The following is an 18468-nucleotide window of genomic DNA, read 5'->3' on the forward strand; positions in this document are numbered from 1 at the left end:
TGAAAAATATGAAATGCAAGAAGAATAATTGTATCTACAGTATACCATTTGTGTAAATGTTTAAATCACACAAAAGTATTTTTTACAAATGCACATATTTGTGTGCAAAAGTATGGAAAATTGACTCCAAAATACACAACAAATTCGTCTCAGTGATTGGCCATGGGAACACTGAAGGAGAGTGGGATGGGGGTGGTGGGAGTGGGACATTAGCTAAGTGGTAATGTCTTTAAAAAATAACTACTGAAAACAAATACTGGAAAATATTAACATATGTTAATTGTGAGAATCGGGACTATAGGTGCTTATTATGATATTCTTTGCATGTCTCTGTAGCTTTTAAATTTATTAAAATAAAAAGCCAAGAAGGGAAACATTTATTAAACTATAAAGGAGTGAGTAGTTGAAAACAAGAAAACCTAGTTCTGAGCATCTTTGCTTCCTAGCAACCAAAACAATCAGTGAAGGACACACAATGGGTCACACAGTTCCCTGTGTCTACCACATCACCAGAAGGAATAAACTTTACCATAGGTCTCAAGTTTGGGTGAATCTTAGTATGAAGGACCTTGAATGTACATAATGTACAAGGTCTTTGATAGCAATGCCACCCAAAGTACCAAGATGTTTCAGTAGTGCTGTAAGTGTGTTGAATTAGCGCTCAGCAAGTAATCTGGAATACTGTGAAATTATACAGGCATACCTTGGGGATATTGCAGGTTCGGTTCCAGACGACCGCAATATGCAAATATCGCAGTAATGTGAGTCATATATAAAAGTTATGTAGTCTATTAAGTGTGCAATGGACTACATCTAAAAAAAACTGTATATACCTTAATTTAAAAATACTTTATTGCTAAAAAAATGCTAACCTCATATGAACCTTCAGCAAGTCATAATCTTTTCACTGGTGGAGGGTTTGAAATATTGCAAGAACTATCAAAACATGACACATAGACACAAAGCAACCAAACGCTATTGGAAAAATGATGCTGGTAGACTTGCTCAGCACAGGGTTGCCATAAACCTTCAATTTGTAAAAAATACAATAAAGCCAAGTGCAATAAAACGAGGTATGCCTGTGATTCTGTATAGACAATTCCACATAAGGGATTAGTGGGATGTGACACAAATAGGTGCCTTTCTCCTGATCTGGTTTAACATAAATCTTGGAGAATTGAGAGGAGTAAGCCTAGCATACCCTTGGTTCTCAACCACTCTTCTTCACACAGCAGATGACATCACGTACCCGAAGGGTACTCAGTAGTAAGCACAGTTCGCACACCAGAAAGCACGTCATAATTCCAGCGAAAATGACGTTCTCTGAAAGTAATTACACTCACATGTATGGTTATGCAAGTATGAGTACGAATCATTCACAAGCACCACTAATTTAATTAGTAGCAATAATAATCTTCTTGGGACAATTCTTTTCTTTGACACAAAATTTTGTTTTGATGCTGTGGTTGAAACTCTTGTCTTAGGCCAAAGCTCTCCATTATCTGTTGTTTTCTCCAAGCTTTTAAGAGTTACTTTATGTAGGCAAGGAAGGAGCACTGGTAGGGCAGAAGGTTGCTGTCACTGTCCCTTCCTGTCCCTATGGCCAAGGAGGTAAAATGTGTCTGAGAGAGACACCACAGCTGCCATGCCCAACTCTGAGGTAGACCTGCTCCTGTGCTCGGGAGGGGGCTTTACGATCACGGTACAGGAGAAAGAGCGCCCAGCTAGCCGTGAAGCCAGCTGGTCTCAGCTGCAGCTCTGTCTCTAACTTCTTGGGTGACCTCAGGCCAGTTACCCTAATGGTGCTCTCCCTGTCCTTCTCTGTAAACGGCAAGGATGGAACCAGACAATGGCTTCTAAGCTTCCTCCCAGCTCTGGGACCTGGGATGCCAGAAAACCCAGTGGTGTTGGCAGGATTGGCTCCGTGATATATGGGGGCCAGTGCAAAATGAAACAGTGGGGCTCCTTGTTCAAAATTTATTAAGAATTTCAAGACAACAGCAACAGAGCATTAAATCAAGAATGAGACACTTCTAAACTCAGAGCCCTTTTATTGCAAAGATCCCAAGCCCATAAAATCAGTGCAGGTATCAGCCTCCCATGGTAGAGCTGGTCTGCCTCTCAGGGGTAGTGAGAGGGAGCACATGAGGCTAAAGGCAGCCAGAGGCAGCACAAAGCGCCAGTAAGAAGGGCCGAGAACAGTGTGCCCTGAGGGAGAGGACAGGGTTGCTGAGGAGCTCGACCCCACGAGATCATCTCCTCTGCCTCTCCAGCTCTCAGTCGTGGTAGGACTGCACCAGATTTCAGGGCCTTCGAAGATCTTAACTTTGTTCTGAAACCCAGGCGACGTCTGGGAGTGTCAGGTTGCCCAGCAGCTTGTGTGCGGAAGCCTAGCGGACACCCCAGTTAAGATGCTCAAGAAGCAGGTAGGTGATGCTGCTCCTTCCTGCTGAAGTCACAGCCACTCGGGGTCAGCATGTCGGCAGAGGTGTCTCGGTCCTTTGATGCGTGAGAACAGACTTCACTGTTGATGGTCGGAAGCATCGCTCTTCCGCCTGATGTCATGCATGGTGTTCAGCCTCACAGTGAATGCTCTTACTTCTATGCACATCCCCAGATGTCAGTGAGGATCCTTGACCAGCCCCGCCTTGGTGCATGGGATGTGGATGGGACCTCCCTTAAGGCCCCTGTCTGCCACCCCCAGGAGCTCCCTATCAGAAGGATCGGCTCTGGTAACTGTCTGATCCACGGCAGGATATTGTCAGCAGACTAGTCAGATCCACATTCAGTGTTTCCCATAATAAGGTCTTTGGTGTCAGGTGACATTAAAGAAGGAGAGTGGTGAAGAAACACCTCGGATAAACCACTTTCCGATAGCCCGAGAAGGTGGCTTTCAAATCACTTCCCTTACTGGGCTTGAAGAAATGAGGGTGTTTTGTAGAGAGAGCACAGGGCTGAAGGCTGGAGGACCTGCGGTTCAGCCTTCAATTCCCATTTACACGTTGAATGGCCAAAGATAAGTCATTTGTTCTGCTGTGTTTCAGTGTTCCAACTGAAAAATGGCAATAAAATACCTGCCTCATGGGGATGCTGTGGCCATAAAATGAGGTAACAGATAAAATGCACACTTAAAAATAAAATCACTGTGCAACTACGGGATATAACCTGGGCTTCTTAAGACCCCAAAAGCTTCATCGATCCAATAAAATAAGTCATGATGATAATAATAATAATCTTTTGAGCTAGCCCACAGGTAGAAACTGCTGTAATTCCAACCCCCCAAATCCTTTGTGAGGCTCTATGTTTATCTGTACAATCTAGAAAGGGACGCACATGCAAATTAGCAAAGTCACATCAAAATTTGGAGAAGGAAAAAAAAGAAAAGAGGTTTAAGAGATTTACCCCACCAATCTCAGTAATTTTCGTGCTCATTATCAGTAAGCTGTGTTTTTCTTGTAAAAGAACTACTTGGGCGTGCAGTGACTTGAGATAATTAAGAATGCATTTACATTTTATGGAGCCACTAATGCCTTCAGCATTCAAGGATCTTGCATTAGTCACCCATGATACTTTCCCCCAATCAGTGAATATTAAAATATTTAACCTGTGGTCAGGCAATAACCTCTCAAGACACTGGGATTCGATTCAGCAATGTTAAGAAGTCAAAAGGGGATTTGTCAACAAAGAAAAACCATAGCTACTCTCTGAATTCCACTTCCGCAAGTGTTTTTCTCCTTTTTTTAACTGCTTGAAGGATCTCATTAAAATTTCCCAGTTAAAACAGAAATTGGAAGGGCCACAGAATAACTTAGGAAAGGATAACTTTTCACGGTTTCCGAATGACAACACACACACCTAAAAAGGAATGTCGCGAATCATTGGCCCTCTGAAAAGTGGGGACCAGCTGTTCTTCTGAAGTCCCTTCCAGCTCTAACACCCATGTAGTGTACAGAGATTAGGATGTGTGATTATCCAGTATCCTAGGCCTTTGAGTCTCCTGGAGCACAAAGATTAAGACTCTCCTTAGTGCCATGAAATTGTGCCTGGGCCTCACCTGCAAAGACAAGAGTCCTGCTGCAGGTAGCTCCTGTGAGCTGTGTTTTCCAATGACAGAGGATGGAATCCCCTTTGCAAATCAGCCAGCCATCCTGCAAACTGACATAGGACCTGGGGATTGAGATGGACTGAATTGTACGCCTGTGCTACATTGCTACCCTCTTATTTGGGCAAGTGCACATAAATAATTGAGCAAAATAAATTGCAGCCTAACACAGTCCACACAGCAGCAGGTAGTCAAAACCATCTGGGACTAGATATGTGAAGAAGGGAGTGAAAAAACAGAGTATTTAGAAGTCTGATCCATCTGTGGTTCTAATTTTCAAAGTCAGAAGACATGAGTCCCCTAGGAGACCGGACCCTGCTTAGAAAGACATCTGAACTAGGCAATAAAATAATATGAAAATACCAAAAAATAAAAATAAGGAAGAGAAATAGATATGTAACTTCATCACGGGACTCCTGTGGTATCTCACAACACCATGCTTCATGAACACCAAAGAAAGCGAAAAATCCAGCTAGTGTTATAAATCCTGGTCAGCTGAATTATTTCACATGTTGCAGCCTGACTTAAGTTATTCATCGCAGAGGCTAGCAGCTCCCTGATGCATCCTTCCATGTCACTGGACAGGGTAAAAATAATAAATTGGCCATTGTGAGACACTCCAAGTTCCTTGGGGTTGAGCAGAGCATATTTTATATTCTTCTCTTGGAACTGCCTCTTGTTGGTAGTAAATGGTTGCCAGCACTGCTGTTTCTCAATAGACAAGTCCTAGAAGTACAGATAATTCAATTTTCATTCACTCTTAGGTCCCCTGCTTCCCATGTTCTTCCTTGACACTGACAAGACTGTACCTGTCTCCCCAGCCTGCGGCCTGAAGTAGCACTGGTACGGTTGGCGCCTTGCCAGAAGTTACCATGAGCCACTCTGAAAAGCCTCTCACCCGGGGGATCCAGTGAGCAAAAATTGTCCAGTGGTCATTTTAGCTGGTTCTTCCTCCTTAGCTCATTTCTTCCCAAGAACAAAGATACCAAGGTGTTGGCTCAGCAGCAGTTCCTGAAAGATGATAATCAGTTGGGTTTGGTTTAAATTTTTCAGGGTCTCCATTACAGGGGAAAATATCATAACAGTGGTAGCATCCACTGTTATATTGAAATTAAATTACTACTCTCATTCTGTTGGAGTGGCATGTACAAATCCTACACCTCCTTGGAAAACAATATGGCGAGTTATTAAGGACCATTAAAATGTTCATAGAGTTTGAACCAATAACCTCACCTATGAAAACTCATTCTAAGGTTATTATTCAACAGTAAAGTAAGTGAAGTATTGTGCATGTTTCTTTCTGTGAAAACAATAACATGGAACTTATTAAACAAATTTTGATACAGATGGTGACATGGAACAATGTATCGCATACAATGTTAAAAGATAAAAGCCTAGAGAATAGAATATATTCTATGATGGTAACTATGAAAATAAACATTGATCTATGTAGGGACAAAGATGATTAATGTGCAAAAATGGGTCTTAGGGCAATGGGATTATCTGTAATTTTCCTGCACTCAAATTTGTCCTCAGTATTGCTTGTACATTTTTTTTAAATCTTAAAGATACTGAGAATGCCTCGATCAGTGTTTGGCATTGCTCCTAAAACTGGGTCTGGACAACTCAATCTGTTCCAATTTTTTGGAACAAGATGAGTAAGGAAGTTTACCTTTTCCATTGTTTTTAAATAACCAGGCATAGTGTCTTTGATCTCACAGTTGGCTTCTTTGAACACTTCGCCTTCAATCATTTTCATGATCCTCCACATGATTTTAAAAAGCTGAGAGGTATTCTTTGGTGTTTCCATAGTCTCTCTCCTCTACTGTCATGGGATTCTTAATTAAATGAGTTTTAAAGAGCCACCATTCTCCATTTCTAAAGATAGAATGCAGAGATAAGAGCTGGGATTGTGACAAACCGCCAGCCAAGAATTCAGACCACAACACACTACAAACCACTCAAATAAGATGCCTTCCATCAAAGGCCATCATTGGACAATATAAAATGTAAACCACATGCCCCCAAACAGCAAATATTGTGGGTGGCCGTGGTACTGATAGTTGGAAAGATGAATAAATGCAATTAAGAAACCAGGCAAAGAAGTAAACATGCCATGTAACTTACAAAAGGCCAGCCACGTTGTGTTTATTTTAATATTGTTTAACAGTAACACCTAATAAAGAGAGCATCATGATTGTGTGAACTAAATTTTCAGTCATAATGAATGCTACAAACTTAACCTCCCAAGTTTAAATAGGCTACAACGTCTTGGGAAAAATGCAAGAAAAATTATTTGATAAAGGTGATGGTTTTTCACACCTGAAAATAATGTTTTTCTTCCAGCCTATCTTGATCAACAGTCGGCAGCAACACATTGCAGATATAATCTCAAGACCTTGTGGCATGTACTTGTCACTACATGCATAACTTACTATGGACAGAGGATCACGGAGATTTTGAACATAATTTCCCACACAACAGGAGATTAAATAGACCACACTGGAAGAAGGCAAGAGGAAGCTAGGTCTCTGGAGTACCAAAAAGTAAACTTCAGCCAGTTCTGGAAGCAGATAAACAGCAGGAAATATACTTTCAGACAGGCTACTTTCTCAATAGCTCCTGCTTTCAAGAATTCTAGGGAAAGAATGAGTTACTGGGTAAGAATGTAATAGGAAAAGGGCCTTCCCTGGAAAGATTTGGAGTGGAAGGAAATCAGCATCTCCTCATTTATGTCTTATTTCCTCCTCTCCTTTTGTGCTGCCTCCTTTCTCAGGGTATCCCCTGCCCCAGAATACCTTCCTATCACCCCATCAGAACCTACTCTTGAGACTGCATTCCTGATACCTGTAGTGAGGTGTTAAGTCAATACCATACATTTCAGTGTGTATATAAATATTAAACTTTCTTTCTACGCTGTGTCTTCCAATGAGGAGCATCAGACATCAGCAAACAAGTAGAGAAGACACTGAGGTGCAAGAGAACTTTCCCGTATCCCAAAAACCATTCTTCCCAGCGTCCTCCAGCATGACCTTGGACCTGCTGTGCCTAGTTTCCTTATTTGTAAAAACCAAGCACTCAAACGTATGGACACCAAGGGGGGAAAGCAGCGGGATGTGGAGGTGGTGGTGTGATGAATTGAGAGATTGGGATTGACATGTAGACACTAATATGTATAAAATGGATTAGTAAGAATCTTCTGTGCAAAAAAATAAATTAAATAAAATTCAAAAACAAATAAACCACCAAGCACTAATAGTACGTAAGTCACAGGATTATGGTGCAGATTAAATGAGTTCCTCCTTGGAAATCTGTAGCGTCATGTCTGATGCATAGGAAGTGCACAATATATATTAATGTTATTATCATTGTCATCATTTGATATAAAAACTTTCTGAAACAAAGAAGTCACATGAAAATATCATCAGTCAGAAAATACACATGAATGAAAGTACGTATGGAGCTGGTTTATGATACAGGACAGGATAGTGGTAACAACACAGGTTTCGAAGGTCAGCCACCTGGGCTCAAAACCTTGTGTTGCCACATGGCCACTGTGTGACCCTGGGCCTCAGATTCCTAAGCTGAAAAATGGGGAGACAATATCTATTCTACAGAGTTGCTGTGAAGATTAAGACAGCTAAGAAATGTAAAACATTGAACAGTGCCTGACACAAAATGAACGCCCAGTAGATGGTAGTGGGAAGAAAAAGAGTGCTCTTCAACTAAAATTTTATCCCCAGAAATTGTTCTGAGAAGGAATGAGTGTTTGAGAATCTTGCTGTTTGAGCTGGGGACTACAACTAACCCCCAAGATGTGAACCAAGATGGAGAAATCAGGTATCAGAGTCAGCCAGTCCCTGGACTAGAGAACATATCACAGATGTGAGGGCCCAACACCCCAGCCCTGAATTGGGCAGAACAGCCCTTTAGTCCTTGCCAAGCAGCACTGCAGGCCACGTATAAATGGGGGAACGAAAAGCCAACAGAGGCTGAGTCTCACCAGCTCAACTAATTCTTCTAAACACACTCCCACATAAATCTCTCCTTTTCCCAAGGGGAGGATTGAGGGATTTTGTGGTGAAAGGCTGGAAACTTTCCTTCCTTATTTTTCCCTCCTGTAGAGAGGAATGGAAACGTCATGCCCTCACTGGGAACTTGCAGATTACAGAAATTTCCCCCAACATTTGGCCTTCACTAATATATCTATTTGTTTTGAATATCCACATGTTCTATATGGAGAAACTAAGTGAGAATATCCTCCAAAATAATCTGATAGACATAAGTATGAATATTGTTTGTTTTCTTTGTGATACTTTGTCTTCAAGATGACCACCACCAATTCCTCCCCTCTCTATATGGACATGTCATTCCTCCACCTAGAGTTGAAGTTTGTTCCTCCACCCCACTGATTCTGAACTAGCATGTGACTGCTTTGACTGGTAGGACAGAGCAGAAGTGATGCTGCTTGGACTCCTAGGCTAGTTTACTAGATACCTTACGACTTCTGTCTGGCTCTCTTGGAATGTTCACTCTGGGAGAAGCCAGCTTCCATGTAAGAACCTAACTGCCCTGAAACCCTCATGCTGTGAGGAACCCAAGTTAGCCACGTGTAGAGGGAAGCCCAGCCAGCCCCCAGCTGTTCCATCTATCCCAAATGACATGTGGGAGGAAAGAATCCATTTTAGATATCAACTCAGTTCTTCAGATGACTCCAACCCCAGCTGCAGTCCTGAGAGAAATTCCAAGTGAAAACCACCTAGCTGAGCCCAATCAACTCACAGAACCATGAGAAATAATAAATAATAAATAATGATTTTAAGTGACTTAGTTTTAGGATGTTAGTTATACAGCAATTGATAACCAAACACTGTCTTGATCAAATTTTTCACTGAACTTGACTTTTTTTATTTTGGATCTCACTCAAATGGCACTTGAACAACTGAGACTAATTTTTATTCAGGGAACCTTAATTAAAAATAGGTAATTCTTGGCATTTGTTTTGATGTTATCTGATCAAAACAGCAAAATTCTCCTATGCATTCTCTACAAAAGATTGGTTTCTAATCCTCAATTAAAATGCTCTAGGAAAACAAATGAAATTGGGCTCCTTCTACAAGGCTAAATGTCATATCTCTAATGCAAATAATAGATTTGATAACAGAGAGAATGAATATTTACGACGAAACTAATTTCCTATCATTTGATGCCAATTAAGATTGTAATTGCTTCCTCAGTAGCACCAGATCATTCACAGTTTCAGGAAGTACGAGTATATTTGGTTACATTTATTTAACTTGTGTAAACCCTTGTGATTAGTTATTTCCAGAGGAAAACAGAATTTGAAACAAGAAACACTTCTGATCTAATTTTCTGCAGATGTAGAGCTTAAAATCAGATAAATTAGTTAAGCTAGTCATGCAAATGAGTCCATGCTCACAAGCTTGATGTTCAAAGGAACTTAGAAAGACAACCAAAGATATAACCAATTTCTAATTTATTTAGTCCTCCCTGTCTACAAAAATCCCTTTTATAAATATGATGATTTTTTTTGTGAAATACATTCTTTTAATATATGGCTATGGTATGGATTTATATAGAGGAAGACAACCACGTTTTCCAGCTAGAGTTATTTTTCTAAAGGCCAAAGATATTCTGTCTACAAGACTGTGCTTATATTTCTCTGGCCTAGGAAAGCAGGGTACCTGGGACTTGTAATCTTTCAAGTCCTTTGCACTCAGGGTTAGCCTCTTTACTTCTCTGAGCTTCTATTTACTGTCCTGAGGCAAAAAAAAAAAAAAAATAGAAGAATAAGAATAAGAAGGGTATGTGGGATTTAGGAATTAGGCACATGAACTCATTCATGTAAAAGTGACCAGCGTGAACTCTGACTCTTACAGCAAATGACATATACGTAAGAACACAGGAAGAGGAGAACTCTCCAATTCCCAAAAGCCCACGCTGTTCGGCTGAGCACTTTGAACACCACTGGAAGCAGCTTATGTTAACTCTCATGGACAAAAAGTAAATTGCTGCATCGGTGTAACTTCTACACAAGAGAATCTGGCCAGGATCAGATCTCTGTTCAGGGCTGATGTTGGTTTCTGTCCCAGGGGACATTTCTGCTGTTTTAAACCATTCTATTCCCAATCCTACCACTCCGGGTCATCTCAACCCACTACCCAACCAAACACGGAGGGCAGATCAGCCCTGTCTTAGTTATGGTAGCAGAAGAAGTGTCTGGGGCAAGCATACGAGAGCCTCCCCACCGTGGGCCTTATAAAATGGGATGTGTGTACTCTTTTTGCATTCTGTTCTGGGTATGTTGTTGAGTTTTGTGATTAAAAATACTGAGCATTTATGTAGCAACTGATATATGGGGCTTTCGTAAGGGCCCATGAATCACTGCTGATGGTCTGAACTTGGTTGGTGTTCGTAGCCCTGAGACATTTAGGACTGCTTTCAGGCCTCTCCCAGGAATTCAGAACCATGTGAAGGAAAAGGTGACTGAGTGGGGGAGATAGGGAGGGAAGCATATAGAGCAGGAAGTTTAGACAAGGCTATTAAAGAGGTAGTTGCTGTGTGACTAATCTCAAAGATACCAAAAGACAGGCTTTTATTTGGACATACGTTTGAATTATCACTGTTACCACAAATGGAACCCAACTGTAGACTGAGAGAATTGAATTAGAATTTTAAAAATCAGTGTTCTGAGCAACTCTAAATTCTGCAAATATTGACATGAACACACAAGTTTCTGTAGGAAGCAAACATGACCCAAGCCAGGTAGACGTTATCAATGGTAGAGACAGCCCAAAGTGATCATAATATTCTTTGCTTTTATTCTCTATATGAATGGAAAACTTGTGATTTTTCACCCAGTAATAAAATCAATAGAACTGTGACTTACATTTCACAATTTAAATGGCTGATTTATACACTTTTGAAAATACAATCATATTTTCTACAGTTTCTTGTTCTGGAAAGTTATGAGGGGACACATCTCAGCCTTTGCTCCATGCTCTGTGAATGTTGCTGTCCTAATGATTTTTCTGCAATTTCCCTAAGGAGCCATCGAGATGTAGATTTTACCTTATGTTGGCTTTGAGCAAATAGAATTCAAAAGGCAAAACAAAATATAGAGTAGTCAGAAATTTGAAATCCTATAAAAGCTTGTGGTGGTTAATTTAAATGGAAGCTGTTTTGATTGTCAATAACAATCAAATATAACAATCGAGTACCGTGCTGACACGGGTAGTACAATAAGCTCTTGGCAATCGTGGATTTAACATCCATGGTTTTGAATGTGCTTAAATGACTCTGAAAGCCCATAACATATAGTAATTTGTAATTTTGCTGAGACATGAATCTGAACTGCCTGAACTGGGAGGCAGGAATGAGTCATTTAACTCGATCCCTTGACTTTATTCTCTACTTGGTTCCTTGTAGAAGTTTTATGGATTTGAGGACTTGCAAAGGTCTCAGGGACTCCACAAAAATTCTCATATCTAACATAATGTTTTAAAAGTAGTAAAGGGGTAAAGGGGACAGATACATAGAAACCGTTGAGGTAATATAATTTCAGTATAGAGCACTGAAATGTGAAACCTCAATGAATACTTATTTTATTGATTTCTCATGAACTGGAGTAATGTATGTTAAGCATCTAATACATGATGGAGTGTTCTTTATATGTTAATTCCTTTTTTTTTTTTTTTTTTTGCGGTACGCGGGCCTCTCACTGTTGTGGCCTCTCCCATCATGGAGCACAGGCTCTGGACGCGCAAGCTCAGCGGCCATGGCTCACGGACCCAGCCGCTCCACGGCATGTGGGATCTTCCCGGACCGGGGCACGAACCCGCGTCCCCTGCATCGGCAGGCGGACTCTCAACCACTGCGCCACCAGGGAAGCCCTATGTTAATTGCTTTTCTTTGCTTCCTGTTTGTTATTGAAACCTTTATATGGTAGTTTCTACTTACAGTGAACTTCCTTTGAATTAGATAAAGGGAGAAAAATATCAGAGGCTACCACTGGGTTTTCTTGGTTTTTTTTTTTAATTTTTTTAGGCTTTGAACAATGTTTAGTGCAAAGTCTGCCTAAGATAAGGAGTCTCTGTCACAAAGCCTGCCCGCACTTGATTTAGCAGTCTATATTTATGTGTAGCGACAGAGGCATTGTTTATACATTCTCTTAATCTGCAGCCTCACAGTGTGACAGGATTAGGAATCTGGGCCCATATGCAGATGTTAGGGTGTGTGGCAAAACTGAGACACTTCAAAAAATTTGCTTTTGAAGATTAGGAATGGGGGCTTGATACACCCATTTGGTTTTTCTCGGTGTCTGAACACAGAACCTTAGTAATCCTTCTGATGGAAATCTCATTAATGAGTGTTTCAGATCACATTATAGTTATGCATATGTCATGTCTGCTTAAAAATCAAATAAGGGTTATTTTTCATTAAGATGGTCTTTTTTGAGTGAATATTTCAATAAATGACGCCTAAGTAACTCTTCTCATAGATTTGGTAATTTACATATTTTGTAGATATACAATACACATGAAAGATGATCCAAAGTGCAGCCATCATTGTTCTAAAGCTCAGGAAGCTGAGTGTCATTTGATGCATCCTTGTAACAGATTGTCATAATGAGATGAACCTAAGATTTTATCTTTGTGTTTGGACATTTTGGGGGTGAAAGACTATTTTTAATAACACCTTCCCCCCACCCAGGTTTCTAAAGTATTGCACTCTCCTAGGAGTGACAAACAACAGAAATCAGCCAATTGTTTGGTCATCAAGATCATGAATATGGTAATTCATGCCAACAGGAATACTGAGTTACCTTTCCTTCAATCAAAATAATGAGAAAGCAGTTATATATTTGCATGAAAATAGAAATTTAAGGTGGCATTACAGTTTTTCAATTGCAAACTGCTCTTCCGCTACCCCACCCCCACCCCTTAACAGGCTTAGGTTTGCAAACTGCTTCAGCAACCATCAGCCAAGAAATGTACATGTCATCTGCAAATCACAGATCTTGACTCGAGTGACTGCACAAAGAGAAGTGCTGAAGGGTTCACAGTGGCCAGGACAAGACTTAAAAGTGATGCGAAATAGAGAGCAAAGAGGGCTGCAATTGCCTTGGAGCCTAAAATAGACTGAGCTTCAATGCCATAGAAAAAAATCACCAGCTTCTCCATCATTTCTTTAAAGGTCAAAATTTTTGTAGGTGGACTGGGAGAGCAGCGGATTGCAGATGCGTTTAACAGCAGGATATTTTCCACTGCCATGACCAGTTAAGGAAGATTTTCAAAAACACATCTGCTGGTAAACAGTTTGGCCCTACTCTGGGTCATCCACCTTCTCTGGTTTCCTTGCTGCATGGATTCTTACCTGGGTAGAATCCCAAACCTCACATCAGTCAAAGTTAGGCTTTCAGTACAGTCCATTACGTTTCTTAGAGAGGTACCTCGGTGGTTTTCAGGGAGGTTTTATGATGTGGGGCTGCCTCTTCCCAAATGCATGAAGCACACACATGAGGCATGCAAGCACAAAGCATGGACTCACACCATTTCCGCTTCAGGCTGCTGGTCAGCAGGTGGGCATCAGTGCCCAGCCTTCACTGCCAACCGCCCAGTGCCAGCCAGCTAAGCTCTATCGCTTCCCCTAAGGAGTTCCCCAAAGGACCCTGAAGGGCCCAGTTGTGTGGCTGCCTTTTAGGGAGGTCACCCAATGCTCTACCATGTTATACTCAACTCTTGGCTACTGTAAACAGGTAAGTCATTCAGCAAACCCAACTTAAGCCTGCAGTCAGAGTCAGATTGAGCGGTGGGAAAACTTCCGTACTGCCCACATTTCCACATTGGTCTCCAGGGGTGCATAGCAAGAATGATAAAGCCCTAGGAGCTCCTTCAAGAAGCTCTTCCAGATGATACCCATCTCATGGGTTCCTCATGGGGAGTACATCTCTAAGTGGGAATGTGGGAAGGTAAGATCTCAGTATAGCTAAATAAACAAAGTCTTTCCTCTGGGCCAAAGGCATGTAGAAATCACAAACTTGCTCTGTCCCAACTACCTTGGGTTAGAATGAGATCCCAGTGCCAGTTAGACTTTACACCTTATCTGACCCTCCTGCCTGCAGCACCTGGTAACACCCCTACCTGCAGATGAGGGTGACCGTGTGTGGGTCCCTAGGAAGAAGGTGTGTGATGGGAACTTACTGCTCACAATTTTCTCAAACATATTATCCACAGTGTTCATGTAGCCATGCATTCAGGTTGGGGTGGCAAAGTACTTCGTGTCACCTGTCTGGACAGGGTGCTCCCCAAGGATGACTCAGGGTCTCACACACTCCAAAAAAGATGTTATCAGGTCAGAGAGGCTAAATGTCATAAATCCTTTCCCTTGGAAAATGGCATAAGATGTTCTCCCTCCAACACTTTCCAATCCCCAATTTTCCATTTCGCAAGGAAATAATAGGAATTAACATCAGTCCCTTATATAGTTTCCTTACTTGATCCTTTACCCCAAGCAGAACCGTGGTGACTAAGAAAGGGATACATGTAGTTGTATAACCTTAGGTCATTGACTTGAGCTCTCTGTGCCTCTGTCCCTCACCTGAAAGGGAGGAATTATAGCATGTCCCCACAGCGCTGTTGTGAGAACGAAATGAGTTAATTGTGAAAATTGCCAAGAACAGTGCCTGGCACATAGTAAGTGCCCAGTAGAGAGTTCAATTTAAAAGATTTCTGTTGTTGCTATTGTTATTATATCTTTGCAATATGCTATCAACCATCTTTCGCTGTCTAATGACAGGGGTGGAGTAAGGGCGGTTAAAGATAATGGTCTGGGGAGTGGAGAGGCAGAGGGAGGTGGTTTCCAGGTATAGCACTGGTGACACATCAGCAAAGAACCCTATGGAATTTCATTCATTTGCAAAGAGCCGTATAGCTTCTGCTCTAGCTTTCTGTTTTACCTTTTCAACTCCCATAACCCACTTTCTCTCTTCGCATACATCTAGGTCTTTCATAGGAACAAAATACGATCCTTTCAAGAGTTTTCACACATCAGTGCAGACATGAGAATGAGTAAGGCCAGAGCGCACCGATGCAAGAACTTGTGTGGGCCCAGGAACAGGAGGTGGTAATACGGAGCTCAGGGTCCCAGGGTAGAAGCTCACGCCACAATCTGTGATCCTTGTGAATGAGAACACAATGGAGAGGAAGGAACTCATGTGGCTTTCTTAGCCCTTAATCATTAAGGGATCCAAGCAAAAATGCTGTCATCCATCCTGCGAGATGCAGAGTGGCTCACTACTTGGCCAGACCTGCCTCTGCCTGCTGCTTTACAAATGCCTGGAGCCCAAATCTGGGTGAAGAGCAAGTGGTAGTTTATGCTAAAATGCTATAGCAATTTGAAAGCAAATGCATACAATACAGAAAATTTAAGCAGCTGGTAGTTGTCATTACATTCATTTCTCAAGGAGGCCTGCCTTCTGGTGACACCAATCAAAGAACTGGGTCATATCTCAACAGTAATTTTCTTGGAGGCCATGAAATTCTTACATTGATTTCATCCCCCTTTGGCTGAACATGCACTGAGAACAGTCAAGCTGGTGAGGACTCAAGCAGCCCATGGGGCTGTCATCAACTCCATCTAAAGAGTTTATATCCTTAATGGGATCAGAGGTCTTATTGGCGATTCTTTGTAAGTGCAACAGAGAAACTATCTTTCTCTCACTACTGATTCCACACCTGACAATTCTCCTATTTATCAGTTAACAATTATTGTCTGAAAGCAAGTCAAATTACAATGAGGAATTTATGAAGTTCTTAGCAACTAAGAAGAAGCGTGATGGAATCTAACCATTCTGTTCAGAAGACTGAAATGTGAACTGTCCTGACTTCACACACATTAGTGCTACATCATAATATGAATCAATACGAATCATTAGGACATTGATTCTTGTGTTTCTGTATGCATCCAACAAGTTACAACTATGTATAGAGGAAAACAAAAAGTGTAGTGTTACTGTCAAAGGGACCATTAATCCTGGCCCCAAACCCCCTCCTCTGTGAATCCTTCCAACATCCCAGGAAGAGGTGGTTGTGCTCTTCTCACTCTCTTCAAATCTGTGATATGGCTTGGAGTTTATTTGGGGTGTTATTTATCTGTTTAATTTTCTCTACCACTGACTGAGAGCTCTCTTTGAGGAAAGGAATCACGTCTTAACCTCTATCCTCAGTATCCAGCATGAGTGTGGCACATAGAAGGGGCTTGAGAATATTGGTCTAATAGATACGTGAATAGATCTTGGAGTGAGTACACAAACATCGGCATTTGGAAGTGAGTCTCTGTCATTCTCTAAAGCTCTGGCTACCAAATACTCATTGGACAGCTAAGCAACACCCTTGGGTCCATGTAGTACCCTGAATTCACGGAATTAACTCCCACTCCATCCCTCCCCCACACCCCTCCCTCCCCTTTGGCAACCACAAGCCTGTTCTCTATGTTTGAATCTGTGTCTATTTCGTAGATAAGTTCACTTGTGTCATATTATAGATTCCACATATAAGTGATATCATATGGTATTTGTCTTTCTGACTTATTTCACTTGGTATGATAATCTCTAGTTGCACCTATGTTGCTGCAAATGGCAGTATTTCATTCTTTTTAATGGCTGAGTAATATTCCATTGTATCTATGTAGCACATCTTCTTTATCCATTCCTCTGTTGATGGACATTTAGGTTGTTTCCATGCCTTGGCTGTAGTAAATAGTGCTGTTATGAACATAAGGGTGCATGTATCTTTTTGAATTATAGTTTTGAAGGAACTATTTTTAATAGTGTTTTGTGAGGGAGTGCTGTCCCTTGTCCTAGACGTTGCCACAACCAGGTGGAGCCTGACGGCACCTTGCCTCAAATGCTTGTGTCACCTTGCTTTGTGTCCTGGACCGCTCTGCCACCAGGGATTGGACATCTGCTGGGCCCGCTCAGCCACGATGGAGAAGACAACCCTCCCTGTGGTGGGTGGGGACCTGTGAATGAATGTGGCTCGCTGACAATTTTAAGGCACACTCACAGGGTTTCCTAGGCTGCCCTTGAGAGGAGCGAGCCTGTTTCCCACAGGGGTAATCAGCTCAATACCATCCCCCTGGACAAGTCTTCCTTCTATGCTTCACTCTCCTCCATTCCCCACTTTTGTCTCTGGTACTACTTCTCTGAAGAAACCTCCTGTGAGCGAGCTTTTGTCAGAGGGTCTCTCTTTGGAGAAACTCAGGCAAAGTCCAAGCCATGATGTGACTAAACCACCCATAACACCTCTTCAAATGAAAACTTTGACTAGGTTCAGGATGGATCATGATGACCGAAAAAAAGAAAGAAAGAAAGAAAGAAATATAATGCTTTAGTCTTCATCCTCATAAAATACAGGGAGTGTATAAAGATTCTATACTTAAGTGTATAAAATTAATCATTCCACAAATTTTTAACAGTCCTTTAGTAATTCATATTCTTCCTTTGGATTGATATAAAAAATGAGGCCAATGAAATGTTTTCCTAAGTATTTACTTATAAAAGTGAATGAATAGCTATTTTCTAAGAAGCAACTGAACTTAAAATGTTACTTTATCCCATGAAACAGAAACTGACTCATCCAGGGTAGAGTAAAAGCCACATTGACTTTGCCTAGGTTTTTCTCCCCATCAATCTCCCCTTTAATGCTATTCATCACACTTGAAATTACTTGCTTAAGGCCTGTCTGTTCCACTAGACTGAAGCCCCATCATGGTGAGGCCTATATCATTTGAAAGCATATCCTTAGCTCTGCATCTGGCACACAGTGGGTCCTCAATGGATGGTTATTGAGTTTAAGTGAACAAAATATAAAACACCTGACTAAATCCTTACCACTCACTTGATGACTCAGAGGCCTTCCTGTACAGTATCAGTCCGCTGTGCTCATGTTAATTAAGGAATCCCCTTGATGAATCAGTCCACAAGCCCCTCATACAGTGGAGATGTAGCAAAGGTTTGGGCTGGTCAGGAGAAAACAGAGAACAAAGCAACCTGATTTTCTTTACATCTAAGGGGAACCCTAATATGAACTCTTCTCTAGCTAAGTCACTTAGTTTCTCTTTACCGCTAGTAACATTGGAATAATACTAAATCTTGAATTTCTGAAGTTGGAGAGCAAATTCAGCCAAGCACTCAGTGGACCTAACTGGACATACAACTGAGAATTTGTTACCACTTGAATTTCAAAAACCTTAAGACCAAGATATTTGTCAATAATCATTAACATTGTTTAAAGTACTACCCCAAAGTTCTTTATGTTCAAATAAAATGTTTCCTGCTAAACTCT

The sequence above is a fragment of the Mesoplodon bidens genome, assembly GCF_964165515.1.
Source record: "Mesoplodon bidens genome assembly, chromosome: 2".
In the NCBI taxonomy this organism is placed as follows: Eukaryota; Metazoa; Chordata; class Mammalia; order Artiodactyla; family Ziphiidae; genus Mesoplodon; species Mesoplodon bidens.